We start from the raw sequence: 14,710 nt of genomic DNA on the forward strand, positions 1-14,710 counted from the left end.
TATTATGGAATGAGTAAAGAGACTTGCCGGTAACCAGATTGAACTAGGTATAGAGATACTGACGATCGAATCTCGGGCAAGTAACATATCGACAAACAAAGGGAATTACGTATGTTGTCATAAAGGTTCAACGGATAAAAGATCTTTGTGGAATATGTAAAATCAATATGGGCATCCAGGTCCTGCTATTGGTTATTGATCGAAGAAGTGTCTCGGTCATGACTACATAATTCCCAAACCCGTAGGGTCACACGCTTAACGTTCATTGATGCTAGAATAGTATTGGGATATTTGATGAGAGGTAACCAAATGTTTTGGGTTCCGAGGATGAGATCCCAGACGTCCCGAGGAGTCTCGGAATGGTTGAGAGGTAAAGATTTATATATGAGAAGTCATATTTTGGGTTCTGGGAAAAGGTGCAGTTTTTCGATGTAGTACCGGGAAGCTTCCAGAGAATTCCGGAAGTAGACTAGTGGGTCCACCACGACCCAAGGGCTAGCATGGTATGCGGGGAGGCGCCTTGGCCTTATTGTGCTAGGCGCACCAAGTCCTCAAAAGCCCATGTGGCTAGGGAAGGCAAAAAAGGAAGGAGTCCTAGTAGGAATAGGACTGGACTTGGAGTCCAAGCCCTCTCCCCATAGCTGCGCCCTAGGGCTTGGAGGGGTTGTTTCCCACGCCCCTCCACCTATATATGGAGGGGAGTGGGAACCCCAAGAGTAGACACCAAGCCCTTGGCGCCCTCTCTCTCTCTCTCTCTCTCTCGTTACTCCGTACTTCCACCGCCTCGTCCCGGTGATGCTTAGCGAAGCACTGTCGGTGCTCCACCACCACCATAACCACCGTGTTGTCATGTTGGTTGTGATCCCATATACTTCTCTTCTCGCTCTTGCCAGATCAATAAGGATGATATGTCATCAAGCCGCACATGTGCTAAACTCAGAGGTGTCGTCCGTTCACACCAGATCGGTTGGATGGTGATCGGGTCACGAAGAGTATGACTACATCAACCACGTGATAAACGCTTCCGCTTAGCGATATATAAGGGTATGTAGATTTTCTCCCCCTCTCGTTGCTATGCATCTCCATGGATAGATCTTGCGTGTGCGTATAATTTTTCGTGTTTTCCATGCAACGTTCCCCAACAGTTCCTACATATTCTACGAAGATCTTTATCTGTTGAACATTTATGACAACATACATAGTTCCTTTTGTCCGTCGGTATGTTACTTGCTTGAGATTCGATTGTTGGTATATTCATACCTAGTTCAATCTCATTACTGGCAAGTCTCTTTACTCGTTCCGTAATACATCATCCCATCACAAACTCCTTAGTTACTTTGCTTGCAAGCTTCTTGTGATGTTGTATAATCGAGAGGGCCCAGAGATACCTCTCCATCATACGGAGTGACAAATCCCAATCTTGACTCATGCCAACTCAACAAACACCTTCAGAAATACTTGTAGAGCACTTTTATGATCACCTAGTTATGTTGTGACATTTGATGGCACACAAGGCATTCCTCCGGAGTCCGGAGTTGCATGATCTCATAGTTGAAGAAACATGTATTTGGCATTAAGAAAGCTGTAGCAATTATCTTAACAATCATATGCTATGCTAATGGTTGGGTCTTGTCCATCACATCATTCTCATAATTATGTGATCCCATTATCAAGGGACACCACACGTCTATGGTTAGCAAACCTTAACCATCTTTTGATCAACGAGCTAGTCTAGTAGAGTCTCACTAGGGATATTGTGTTGTCTATGTATCCACACATGTATCTGAGTTTCCGATCAATACAATTCTAGCATGGATAATAGATGTTTACCATGAATAGGGAAATATGATAATAACCAATTTATTATTGCCTCTAGGGCATATTTCGAATAGTCTCCCATTTGCACTAGAGTCAATAATCTAGTTCACATCGCCATGTGATTAACACCCAATGAGTTCTAGTGTTCGATCATGTTTTGCTTGCGAGAGAGGTTTTAGTCAAATGGGTGTGCAACATTCAGATCCATGTGTATTTTGTGAATCCTTCTGTCATACTGTAGATGCTGCTATCACACTTTACTTGGAGTTGTTCCAGATGACTGCTCCATTATACGTATCCGGTTTGTTACTCAGAGTTATCCGGATTAGTGTCAAATCTTGCATTGATGTAACCCTTTACGATGAACTCTTTAGCACCTCCATAATCGAGAAACGTTTCCTTTGTCCTCCAGTTACTAAGGATAATTTTCACCGCTGTCCAGTGATCCACTCCTGGATCACTCTTGTACCCCCTTTGCCACACACGTGTCAAGGCACACATCAGGTGTGGTACACAGCATGGCATATCGTATAGAGCCTATGGCTAAGGCAAATGGGATGACCTTCGTCCTTTCCCTTTCTTCTGCTGTGGTCGAGCTTTGAGTCTTACTCAACTTCGCACCTTACAATACAGGCAAGAACTCCTTCTTTGACTGATCCGTTTTGAACTCCTTCAAATTCTTGTCAAGGTATGTACTCATAGAAAGTCTTATCAAGCTTCTTGATCTATCTCTATAGATATTGATGCCCAATACGTAAGCACCTTCACAAAGGTATTTCATCGAAAAATTCTTATTCAAGTATTCTTTTATGTTATCCAGAAATACTATATCATTTCTAATCAGCAATATGTCATCCACATATAATATTAGAAATGCTACAGAGCTCCCACTCACTTTCTTGTAAATACAGGCTTCACCGTAAGTCTATATAAAACCAAATCCTTCAATCACCTCATCAAAGAATTTATTCCAACTCTGAGATGCTTGCACCAGTCCATAGATGGATTGCTGGAGCTTGCACACTTTGTTAGCACCTTTAGGATCAAAAAAACCTTCTGGTTGCATCATATACAACTATTCTTTAAGAAACCCGTTAAGGAATGCAGTTTTTACGTCCATTTGCCAGATTTCATAATCATGAAATGCAGCAATTGCTAACATGATTCTGACACACTTAAGCATTGCTACGGGCGAGAAAGTCTCATCGTAGTCAACCCCTTGAACTTGTCAAAAACCTTTTGTGACAAGTCGAGCTTTGTAGATAGTGATACTACTGTCAGCATTCATCTTCCTCTTAAAGATCCATTTATTCTCAATGGCTTGCCGATCATCGGGCAAGTCCTTCAAAGTCCACACTTTGATCTCATACATGGATCATGTCTCAGATTTTATGGCCTCAAGCCATTTTTTAGAATCTGGGCTTTTCATAGCTTCTTCATTGTTCATAGGTTTGCCGTTGTCCAACAACATGACTTCCAGGACAGGATTACCGTACCACTAGTGCAGCGCGTGTTCTGGTCGACCTACGAGGTCTAGTAGTAACTTGATCTGAAGTTTCATGATCATCATCCTTTGCATCCTCTCTAGTTGGTGTAGGCATCACAGGAACGGTTTTCTCTAATGTACTACTTTCCAATTCAAGAGCAGGTACAACTACCTCATCAAGTTCTACTTTTCCTCCCACTCACTTGTTTTGACAGAAACTCCTCTAAAAAAGACCCATTCCTAGCGACAAAGATTTTTCCTTTGGATATGGGGTAGAAGGTATACTCAATAGTTTCTTTCGGGTAACCTATGAAGACGCACTTATCTGCTTTGGGTTCGAGCTTATCAGGCTGAATCCTTTTGACATACGTGTCGCATCCCCAATCTTTAAGTAACGATAGCTTAGGTTTCTTGCCAAACCATATGGTGCTCTATTTTACGTGAATGCGGATGTCTCTAATGCATAACCCCAAAATGATAGTGGAAAATCGGTAAGAAACATCATAGAACGAACCATATCTAATGATGTACGGTTATGACGTCCGGACACACCATTACGATGTGGTGTTCCTGGTGGAGTGAGTTGTGAAACCATTCCACATTGTTTTAGCGTGAGTTGTGAAACCATTCCTCGTTGTTTTAAATGAAGGCCAAACTCATAACTCAAATATTTGCCTCCGCGATCAGATAGTAGAAACTTTATTTTCTTGTTACGATGATTCTCCACCTCTTTCTGAAATTCTTTGAACTTTTCAAATGTTTTAGAGTTGTGTTTCATCAAGTAGATATACCCATACCTACTCAAATCATCTGTGAAGGTTAGAAAATAATGATACCTTCCGCATGCTCCAACACTCATTGGACCACATACATCGGTATGTATTATTTCCAATAAGTCATTAGCTCGCTCCACTGTTTTGGAGAATAGAGTTTTAGTCATCTTACCCATGAGGCATGGTACACAAGTATCAAAAGATTCATAATCAAGTGATTTTAAAAGTCCATCCGCATGGAGTTTCTTCACGCGCTTTACACCAATATGACCTAAATGGGAGTGCCACAAGTATGTTGCACTATCATTATCAACTTTTCATCTTTTGGCATCAATATTATGAATATATGTATCACTACGATCGAGATTCAGTAAACCATTCACATTGGGTGTATGACCATAGAAGGTTTTATTCATTTAAACAGAACATCAATTATTCTCTGACTTAAATGAATAACCTTATTGCAATAAACATGATCTAATCATGTTCATGCTCAACACAAACACCAAATAACATTTACTTAGGCTCAACACTAATCCCAAAGGTAGAGGGAGTGTGCGAGGTTGATCATGTTAATCTTGGAAACACTTCCAACACACATCGTCACCTCGCCCTTAACTAGTCTCCGTTTAGTATGCAACTCCTATTTCGAGTTACTAACCTTAGCAACTGAACCGGTATCAAATACCCAAGATCTACTACGAGCACCAATAAGGTACACATCAATAACATGTATATCAAATATACCTTTGTTTACTTTGCCATCCTTCTTATCTGCCAAGTATTTGGGGCAGTTCCGCTTCAAGTGACCATTTCCTTTGCAATAGAAGCACTTAGTTTCAGGCTTGGGTCAACCTTTGGGCTTCTTCATGGGAGTGGCAACTTGTTTGTTATTATTTTTGAAGTTCCCTTTCTTTCCCTTGCCCTTTTTCTTAAAATTGGTGGTCTTGTTAACCATCAACACTTGATGCTCTTTCTTGATTTCTACCTCCACCGATTTTAGCATCGCGAAGAGCTTTGGGAATCATTTTTGCCATCCCTTGCATATTTATAGTTCATCATGAAGCTCTAGTAGCTTGGTAATAATGACTAGAGAAATCTGTCAATCACTATCTTATCTGGAAGATTAACTACTACTTGATCCAAGCGATTGTAGTACCCAAACATTCTGAGCACATGATCACTAGCCGAGCTATTCTCCTCCATCTTGTAGGCAAAGTACTTGTCAGAGGTCTCATACCTCTCAACACGGGCATGAGCCTGAAATACCAATTTCAGCTCTTGGAACATCTCGTATGTTCCATGGCGTTCAAAATGTCTTTGGAGCCCCGATTCTAAGCCGTAAAGCATGGTGCACTAAACTATCAAGTCGTCATTAGATCGAGCTTGCCAAATGTTCATAACGTCTGCATCAGCTCCTGCAGTAGGTCTTTTACCTAGTGGTACATCAAGGACATAATTCTTCTATATAGCAATGAGGATAATCCTCAGATCATGACTAGTCCGCATTATTGCTACCATCATCTTTCAACTTAGTTTTCTCTAGGAACGTATCAAAATCAGGGGAGCTACATCACGAGCTATTGATCTACAACATAAGTTGCAAACATATTTTGACTACATTCATGATAAATTTTAGTTCAAATAATTAAATCACTAAAGAACTCCCACTTAAATCAACATTCCCCAAGTTGTCTAAGTGATACACGATCAAAATCAACTAACCCATGTCTGATCATCACGTGAGATGGGGTAGTAATCAATGGTGAACATCTTCATGTTGATCATATCTACTATATGACTCATGTTCGACCTTTCGTTCTCTAGTGTTCCGAGACCAGGTTTGTACATACTAGGCTCGTTAAGTTTAACCCAAGTATTATGCGTGTGTAAATCTGGCTTACACCTTTTGTATGAGAATGTAGAGTCTATCACACCCGATCATCACGAGGTGCTTCGAAACAATGAAATTTAGCAACGGTCACTACTACAGGATGCTGCTAATGTGACACTACAATTAGAGACCCCTTGACGAAACTGTGTGTGATGCATTAATCACAAATGGGGATGTAAAAAACCATCAAATAAGATATAGAACATTTGTGATGGTGGAGATATCAAACATGGTTCAGATTTTAGTTATGTGTGTGATGCTGGGCAAATGGTTGATCCAGTAGAGCTGTTTGCAATGAGGCAGAACAACAAAAACGGGTATCCATATCAATGTGTCTGTGATATGCGACATACAGTTCGCTCTGATGAACTGTGTGCTATTAGGGAATGCAACAGAAACGGTTAGCCAGATCAAGGTGTGTGTGATATACAGCATACGGTTCAGTCAGACAAACTGTTTTCCATTAGGGAAGAGAAAAGAAATGGTTCAACTTAACAAGATGGGTCAGCGTTCTGGGAATGGGGGTCCCCAGACTTGCCTGCCTGCGGCCTGCGGCGTGGCTCAAAGGGGGCCCAGCACGGCCTTCTTCATCAACACAAGCTCAAGACCCTCGCGAGGGGCCAAGCCTTGCAGGGCGGACGACAAGGAGCTTCCTCAGGCACGGCCTCATCAGGCTGGCTCACGAGGAGGCGGAGAGTTCAAGGCGGGGTACCTCGCAAGGTGCCCATGACGCAAGCCATGACGACCAAGGGCGCCAGCCGGGCGCCAGCCCACGCAGTGTCCTTCTTTCCTTTTTGGTGCAAGGGGAGCAAGCGCAGGCGAGAGCATCAAGAAAAGGCATCCATTTCTGTGCAACAAGACCAAGACCAGTCCAACGGCAGGATGGAGGTCACCATGGAGCCCAAGCCGGCGTCACCACCAGAGCCTTTGACAGGCGAGGACCAACTTTAGTCAGGATAAGTGTACCCGATGTTCCCCTTCAAAATGGCCAATTGTTGGCGCCCTTCCCGCTCAAGATTTGGGAAGAGGCCCATGGCCTTTGCCTATAAATAGGACTAGCCACCATAGTATCTAGGGATCGAGAATCAACCCCTCCAAAGGGACAACACCACCACAAGAATAGACCCTCGCGATGATGTTCTTCCTTGTATTGTTCATCATCATCCCAAGAGGCAATCCACCGCACCACTTACTGGAGTAGGGTATTACACCACAATGGTGGCCTGAACCAGTATAAACCATGTGTCTCTTGTGCTGTTCTTCTGGTAGTTTAGATCCCAGCAATTCGGTGAGGAACAGGTAGGTAGAAGGCGAAACCTCCGCGCGCACCCCAGTGTTCGAACCTCAAGGGTCTGCCGGAACCCTAAATCTGACATTTGGCGCGCCAGGTAGGGGTGCTCCGGAATTCATCTTCTGTCGCCCTGTTCTTCTCCGACCGTCGCGTCCATGTCTGACGCACACCGGGTTCGCGCCGAGCGCTGAGCCGCCACCGCTTTCCACGTCGCCCAGATGGCTCCCGTCGGCGGGCGCCCTCGTCGTTCCCCGTCGCCTGCCATCAACGCCGCCACCGGACCGGCGGGGAACGAGCAGTAAGCATCGTCCCAGCACCCGTCCATGAGGCGAGACGGCCGCACCGCTACACCCTCGCTCACCCCTGCTGGTTCTTCGTCCCGCGCGCCCCGCGCGGCCATGGAGGCTCGAGCTGCGCTCATCGCGGCAAACGAGCTCCTGCGCTACCGCCCAATCGACGACATCTACGAAGAATGGCTTGACCGAGTCGCCGAACTAGTCCGCGCCGCTGGGGGCTCCCCCGCGCCATCTTTCTCGCTGCACCGTGCCCCGCCATGCGCGGGCAATGAAGCTCCTGGGGCGCCTCAGCCGCCTCCCCCTCAATAAGGCGCCCTAGCTCCAAGGCGCGCGGCCCCTGGGCGGAACCCGCCCCGTCAGGCACCAGCGCGGCAGGAGCAGAGCTGCCAAGAAGTCCCTCGCCCTCGAGAAGCTGCCAGAGCGCACCCTGCTCCAGCTCGTCCCGACCACGCTCCTGCTCCAGCACGTCAAGACCCCGCGCTGCACCCAGCTTCCGCGCACGGGGACCCGCAGGACCAAGCTCTTCGTCCTCCAAGGCCTCCCGTGGCCACACCGGGCTGCCGCGCCTTCACCACCGAGCTGCGCACCGTCTCGTGGCCCGACAAGTTCAAGCCAGACCTGCCTCCTCGCTATGACGGCATGGCTGACCCTGCAGAGTTCCTCCAGCTCTACAAGCTGGGCATCGAGGCTGCCAATGGAGACGAGAAGGTCATGGCGAACTGGTTTCCCATGGCTCTCAAGGATGGGGCCCACACCTGGCTCCTGAACCTGGCCCCAGGCACGATCTCCTCCTGGGACGAGATGCACACCCGCTTCATCACCAACTTCCAGGGTACTCGCGACCGGCCACCCGCCATGAGCGACATGCACCGCATCAAGCAGCAACCAGGGGAAACTGTGCAGAAGTACATCCAGCGCTTCAACAACGCGCGCCTCAAGATTCCCAAGGTGACCGAGGAGGCCATCATCTCAACCTTCTCTGACGGCGTGCGTGACATCAAAATGAAGGAGGAGCTCGCAATGCATGAAGATCTGTGCACTTCCTTGGAGTTGTTCAACCTGGCGACCAAGTGCGCCAGGGCCGAGGAAGGGCGTCTCTCCCTCCTCAAGTTGCATGCCGCAGACCCAAAGAGAAGAAGCCCAAGGCCAAGGACGTGAAGCGCAAAGGGGCTGCCGTGCTCGCGGCAGAACCAGACACCAAGCGGGGCAGAGGTCAGCCCGAATCCTCCAAGGGCAGTCGGTACTGCGTGTACCACGACCTCCACACCCATAACACCAATGAATGCCAAGAGCTCCGGGCCGTGCGTGAAGGACGGACTGGCCGGCGTCCCAACCGCAGCGACCGGGGCTACGGCCGAGGAGGAGGAAGGAACGCAAGACGCTGGGAAGACCGCGGCCCATGTCAAGGATGGCGCGACCAACCTCGCGAGGATTGCTGGCAGGACCCGCCTCGCGAGGGAGGCTGGAGGGATCAGCCTCGCGAGGATCGCCCGCAAGGTAACGCAGGCCTCCCTCCGCTACCGCCGCAACCAAGGAGAAATGAGGACCGTCGTCAGGACGAAGGGGCTGGGGGATTCCAGAAACCACGTGCGATCGCCTGCATCCTGGGTGGAGATCAAGCCCCAGCCTCTCAGCGCATCTTCAAGCAGTTCGCCCGCGAAGTGAATGCAGTCCTCCCCAAGCTCGAGGCCACGCGCCCTCTCAGGTGGTTGGCGTGTGCCATCACGTTCAGCTTAGCGGATCATCTCAAGTGCGCGGCCACAGCCGGAGTCCTCCCGATGCTTTGTTCCCCAATCATCAACAATGTGCTAGTCACAAGGACCCTCATCGATGGCGGGGCAGGGCTCAACGTCCTCTCCGTGGAAACATTCAACAATCTCCAAGTGCCCTACAATCAGCTTCAGCCAACCAAGCCTTTCTTCGGAGTCACCGACGGCTCCACGGTCCCGATTGGGCAGGTCCGCCTCCCTGTCACCTTTGGGGCACTCGACAACTACCGCACCGAGCTCATCGACTTCGACGTCGCCCACATTCGCCTGCCCTACAACGCCATCCTCGGGTACCCGGCACTGGCCAAGTTCATGGCCGTAACCCACCATGGCTACAACGTCCTCAAGATGCCAGGAAGTGGCGGAGTCATCACGGTGCCCTGCGAAGAGAAAGACGCAGTGTGCTCCCTGGAGCGAGCCTTTCAGGCCGCGTCACTGGAAGACCCGGATCGCAGAAGCATGAGGCTTCCCGAGGCCGCCCCCAAGAAGAAGAGGACATCGACCGACCCGGCCGCTCAGGAGGCAGGTCCCTTAGGGCTCGCGCCTGCTCAGGGGAAACCTCCTTCCATCGCATAGGGAAGTGCGCCCGGTGCCCTCCTCAAGCAGGGCTCGGGGGCTCTCCCGTGGAGGGCCGTCGACCTCGCCAAGGTCACGAGGGAGGCGCTTGGGCACCACGTGGAGGCGTGTTTCGAAGCATGTTTCCATCAAGAAGGAGCAAGTCAAGGAGGGCTAAACCCTCAGGAGTTCGTCAGCAAGGCCATTCAGGAGCTACAGGAGTCAAGGGTCATGAGAGGCAGTCGCCGCTTACCCGTTGTGGCCCCCCATCCAGGCGAGGATGGTGGGTTGCGCGTCTGCATCGACATACCAGGTCTCAACCAAGCCGTGTCTCAGGAGCACCTCTGGCCTTCGCGAGTGGGGCGCTGCGAGGGTCCGCCCCACAGCTACGTTCGCATGCCTTATGGCTCGCCGAACGCGGCTGACGCGTACCAGCACATCATGAGGGCCATCCTGGAGGCTCAAGAGGACAGGCGTTCCGCAGCCCTGGTGGAGATGGAGACGGTCCGCGAGGAGCCACCAGCACCTCCGGAGCCTCCCGAGGCCCCAGGGCCTGGGGGCTCGTGAGGATCTGCTCCCGCAGCCCACCGAGTCTGCTGCATCAACACCACTTCATCTTCAGCATCATCAGGTGACATCTTTCAAGTTTCATTTCCAGCTGGGAGCGCCCTCAGGGCTGCATTATTCCTAGGCCGCATGGGTCCGTCCATGTGGCGTGTATCTCTTTTATTTCATGTTCTTAGCTTACTCAGTTGGGGCGCCCCTCGGGCTGCATTATCCCCAAGCCGCACGGGTCAGACCCAGTGGCATGTACCCCTCTTGCATTTATCTTAGGGCCATGTTTTCGACCCATCGTGCTTGTTATTTGGTGCCTGTTCATGATACCTTTTCTTCTTGGATGTCGCAAGCTTGCGCGTTAAAGGGGGGGTGCCTGAGCATCGCGACTCAGGGCTCCTACCGGCTCTCCGGCCCTCACCCTCTGGTCTTGCCCACGGCATCGCGCCCCGGCATACCAGCGACGGCTGAGACCAGCCCGAGAGCCGGGGCCCGAGGACGTAGAGTTTCGACATCTAACACAGCTTGCGCGTTAAAGGGGGGGGTGCCTGAGCATCGCGACTCAGGGCTCTTACCGGCTCTCTGGCCTTCACCCTCTGGTCTTGCCCACGGCATCGCGCCCTGGCATACCAGCGACGGCTGAGACCATCCTGAGAGCCGGGACCCGAGGACGTAGAGTTTCGACATCTAACCCAGCTTGCGCGTTAAAGGGGGGTGCCTGAGCATCGCGACTCAGGGCTCCTACTGGCTCTCCGGCCCTCACCCTCTGGTCTTGCCCACGGCATCGCGCGCTGACATACCAGCGACGGCTGAGACTAGCCCGAGAGCCGGGACCCGAGAATGTAGAGCACCGGCATCTAGCCAAATTTGCAGGAACACACCCCAAGATAAGGCCCAGAGCCAGGCGCAACCCGCCTTGAGGTAGGGCCCCGTGAGTCCCGCGCTGTCTCACGGGTGCCCAGATACACCTCGTCAAGTCCTACCGTGCCAACCACATGTCAGGGCGGGGCTGTACACGCCCCGGGGGCTCCTCCCGGAGGGGAGCCCCCTCCCACGCACCAGTGGAAGCACCATGCTCCGTGCTGGCTGACGACACTGCCGAGGAGCGGCTATGCCCGTACACATACGGAAGCGTTATGCTCCGCGCTGGTGATAAACAACTGAGGGTGGCCCTCGGGCCGCATCAACCTCAGGGAGCCCAGAGCTCAGTGTCTAGCCTCATCGCAACGCCTCCCCTCGGGAGTGCCGCACGAGGGGGCTGGGCACGGGGGCTACGCTTGGGTCATGCCCAGACGCATGCCACCCAGCCAGTCCCCCCGGGCCTGGTTCGTCGCGCGTCCCTCCCCAAGCGGAGTTAACATATGAAGGCCGTTTGAGCATCAAGGGGGACTCCTGAGCATCGCGACTCAGGAGCCTAACTGGTCACATAGCCCCTCACTCCTTAGTTCCGAAAGGCTAATGGCGGTTGAGGTATGCGTGGGGCCGGGCTCTGCAGACATAGAACGGTAGATCCACCCCCACATCTCACCTCCCTACTTGTTGTTCGAGCGCCAAGGGGGACTCCTGAGCATCGCGACTCAGGAGCCTAACTTGTCACGTAGCCCCTCACTCCTTGGTCCCGTCCTGGTTTCCAGTCGGGGCTAACGGCGGCTGAGGTATGCGCGGGGCCGGGCTCTGCCGACGTAGGACACAAGCAAGTAGGAAGGAAATAGCGCAAATTTCAAGGAATTCAAAAACAAATATTATAGTCCATACTGTTATCACAGCACCAAATGCAAGTTTTAACGCCTCCCCGAGGCCTGATACATGTGCAGAAACTAAAAGCAGGGCGGGAGCCACAACGGAGTCACTTGCCGGCCATGGTGTTGCGTGGAGCGGGTTCGCCTTGTGGAGCTGCCGGGCTGGCAGCGCTCCGCTTCAGCCCGGTGCTGAAGGCCCGGAACTTCCCCAGCAGAGCCTCCGCACGACCCTTCACGGCCTCAGCAGCGGCAGCGGCATGCTCGCCGCTCACTGGCTCCAGCAGGCTGTCGAGGTCGACGTTGGGGTCGCGAAGATAGATGTGGGTGAAGACCCGCGTCAGCGCCGCAGAAGACAAGACGCGTGCCTCGGCCTCAGCCGTAGGGACAAGGCCAAGGGCGACATCTTCAAGAGCATGAACCAGGAAAGGAAGCAGCTTGGCGGGGCCGTCCTCCTCGCCGGCCAGCGGGCTCTCCAGGCCGCTCTCATAAAGCGTCTTCAGTGAAGTGCGAGCCTTCTCCTACATCTCCGCAAAGGCCACGCGATCCTCGGCAAGAGCCCGTGCCTTGCCGTCCAACTCAACCTTCCTCGCCTCTAGCTCTTGCTCTAGCATGCCTAGGCGGTCACGCCGCTTCTTGAGCTTGGCGTCCCGGTCCTTGATGGCCGCCTCGCGAGCCTTCATGCCGTCCTCCTGCTCTTGTCGAAGGCGGGTCTCCTCGGCGAGCCGGTCCTGCAGGCCCTTCATCTCGCTCTCCAGCTCCTCGCAATGACCTCGGGCATTAGCCGCCTCCCCCAAGGCAGCGTCGCGGGCAGCCTTCGCCCCAGGGACGGCCTCCTTCTCCTCATCGCAGGTCATCGAGGTCTGGACCAGCGCCGCTCGAATCGAAGCATCGGAGCGAATCCAGCCATAGGCTAGCTCCAAGCGCCCGGCCACCAAACGAGGGCTGGCGCTCAGAAGATCCCGCCGCAGACGGTCCAGTTCGGCAGCAGCGCGATCCAGAACAGTAGGAGTCGGGGAAACAGCAGTCGACGGAGTAGGAGGAGAAGACGGCAGCGTGACTAGGGTATCCTGAAGCGGAGCCTGCTGCACCCCAGCGGCCGTGGTGGCTTCATCAGGCAGGGGCACCTTGGGAGTCGCCTGGGCCATGGGGGCCGAGCTCGCCCCAGCCGGCTCAGCCAGGCCTCGCAAGGACACCCGGGCAAGAGAGGCCCGTGCATCACGATCATCTTCTTTCGCGAGCAGAGGCGCTGCCGTGGACGGAACCTCAGGAGCCCCCTTCAGCTTCTTTGCCGTGGGCGCCAGCCTAGCCGGGAGATACGAACGTCAAGCCTCAGCGACGAAACAAGAAACAAGACAGGGGTCAAGCACTTACAGGTCGTCGCCCGCGGGCTCGAGCATCCTCCGGCCGTACTTGAAGCCCGAGAGCCGGCTGCAAGGATCAGCCTCAAGGAGCGCGGGTGCAAGTGGAGCGCCTGCGGATCGCCTCGGGGCTGGGGCGGACCCGCCGAGGATCAGCCTGGTCCAGTCCTTCTTCGAGACCGAGGGCAGGCTCCCGCCGCCCTGCTCGTCATCACCCTCGTCGTCACCACTCAGAGAGAGGCGGAGAGCGCGGGACTTGCGCCAAAGAGGTGGAGCCCTTGACTCTGCCTTGGAGTCAGCCCCCTTTTCCCACTCCCCTTCCTCCCTCTCTTCGCTGGAGTCACCGGAGGACACGTCCACCAGGTGCTCGGGAGCCTCCGCGGGCATAGGCCCGTCCCCTTTGAAGACGGGCATGGACCCCACAACCTGCTCCCAGTCCTCACGAAGGAACAGGGGTGTCGGAGCGTCCTCCAACCTTGCCACGTCGCCCCCGACCAAAGACTGGAGGACCGCGGCCAGATCCTCATCGGCCAAGACCGCGGGGCTCGGGTGGGGCCTCCACATCGGAAGCGAGTACTGACGAAGTGGAGCCAGCTGATGCTCCAGGAACTCCCTCAGCAGCCGGCCTCAGATCCGCGTCCATCTTCTCCAACACCAACCTTGCACGGGGGTCCACAAGCTCCACTCGAGACCAGTCGTCAGAGCTCGAGGGGTGCCCCGTGGGCAAGACCAGCCGGGGGTGGACGCGCCCAGCCTCTACCAAGACCCACTTGCTCCTGAAGCCCTCAATCCTTTTCCCGGGATTCGAAATGGCGATGGATCTGCCGTACACGATGAAGCTCGCACACGCACAGACGGAACCACGAGAGGTCCGGAGGGAGAAGTAGTGGCGCAGTAAGGCCACTGAGGGCTTGACCCCCACGTGAGCCTCGCAGTAGTAGGCGAATATTGCCAGAAGGAGGACAGAGTTGGTGTGGAGGTGCAGAGCTTGAAGGTTATAATGGCGGAGGACAGAAAAGAAGAACTCAGAGAAGGGAGGCACCAGAGCGGCGACAATGGCGCTCACGAAGAACGGATAGAAGGTGCTCCCTTGGCCCTCAGGGAGGGCAGAGCCGGCCTTCAACACCTTCGCCCCGTCGACGCTCTGCACTGCCGCCATCTGGCGCACCCGGGCAA

The sequence above is a fragment of the Triticum aestivum genome, chromosome 3B (genome assembly GCF_018294505.1).
Source record: "Triticum aestivum cultivar Chinese Spring chromosome 3B, IWGSC CS RefSeq v2.1, whole genome shotgun sequence".
Lineage (NCBI taxonomy): Eukaryota > Viridiplantae > Streptophyta > Magnoliopsida > Poales > Poaceae > Triticum > Triticum aestivum.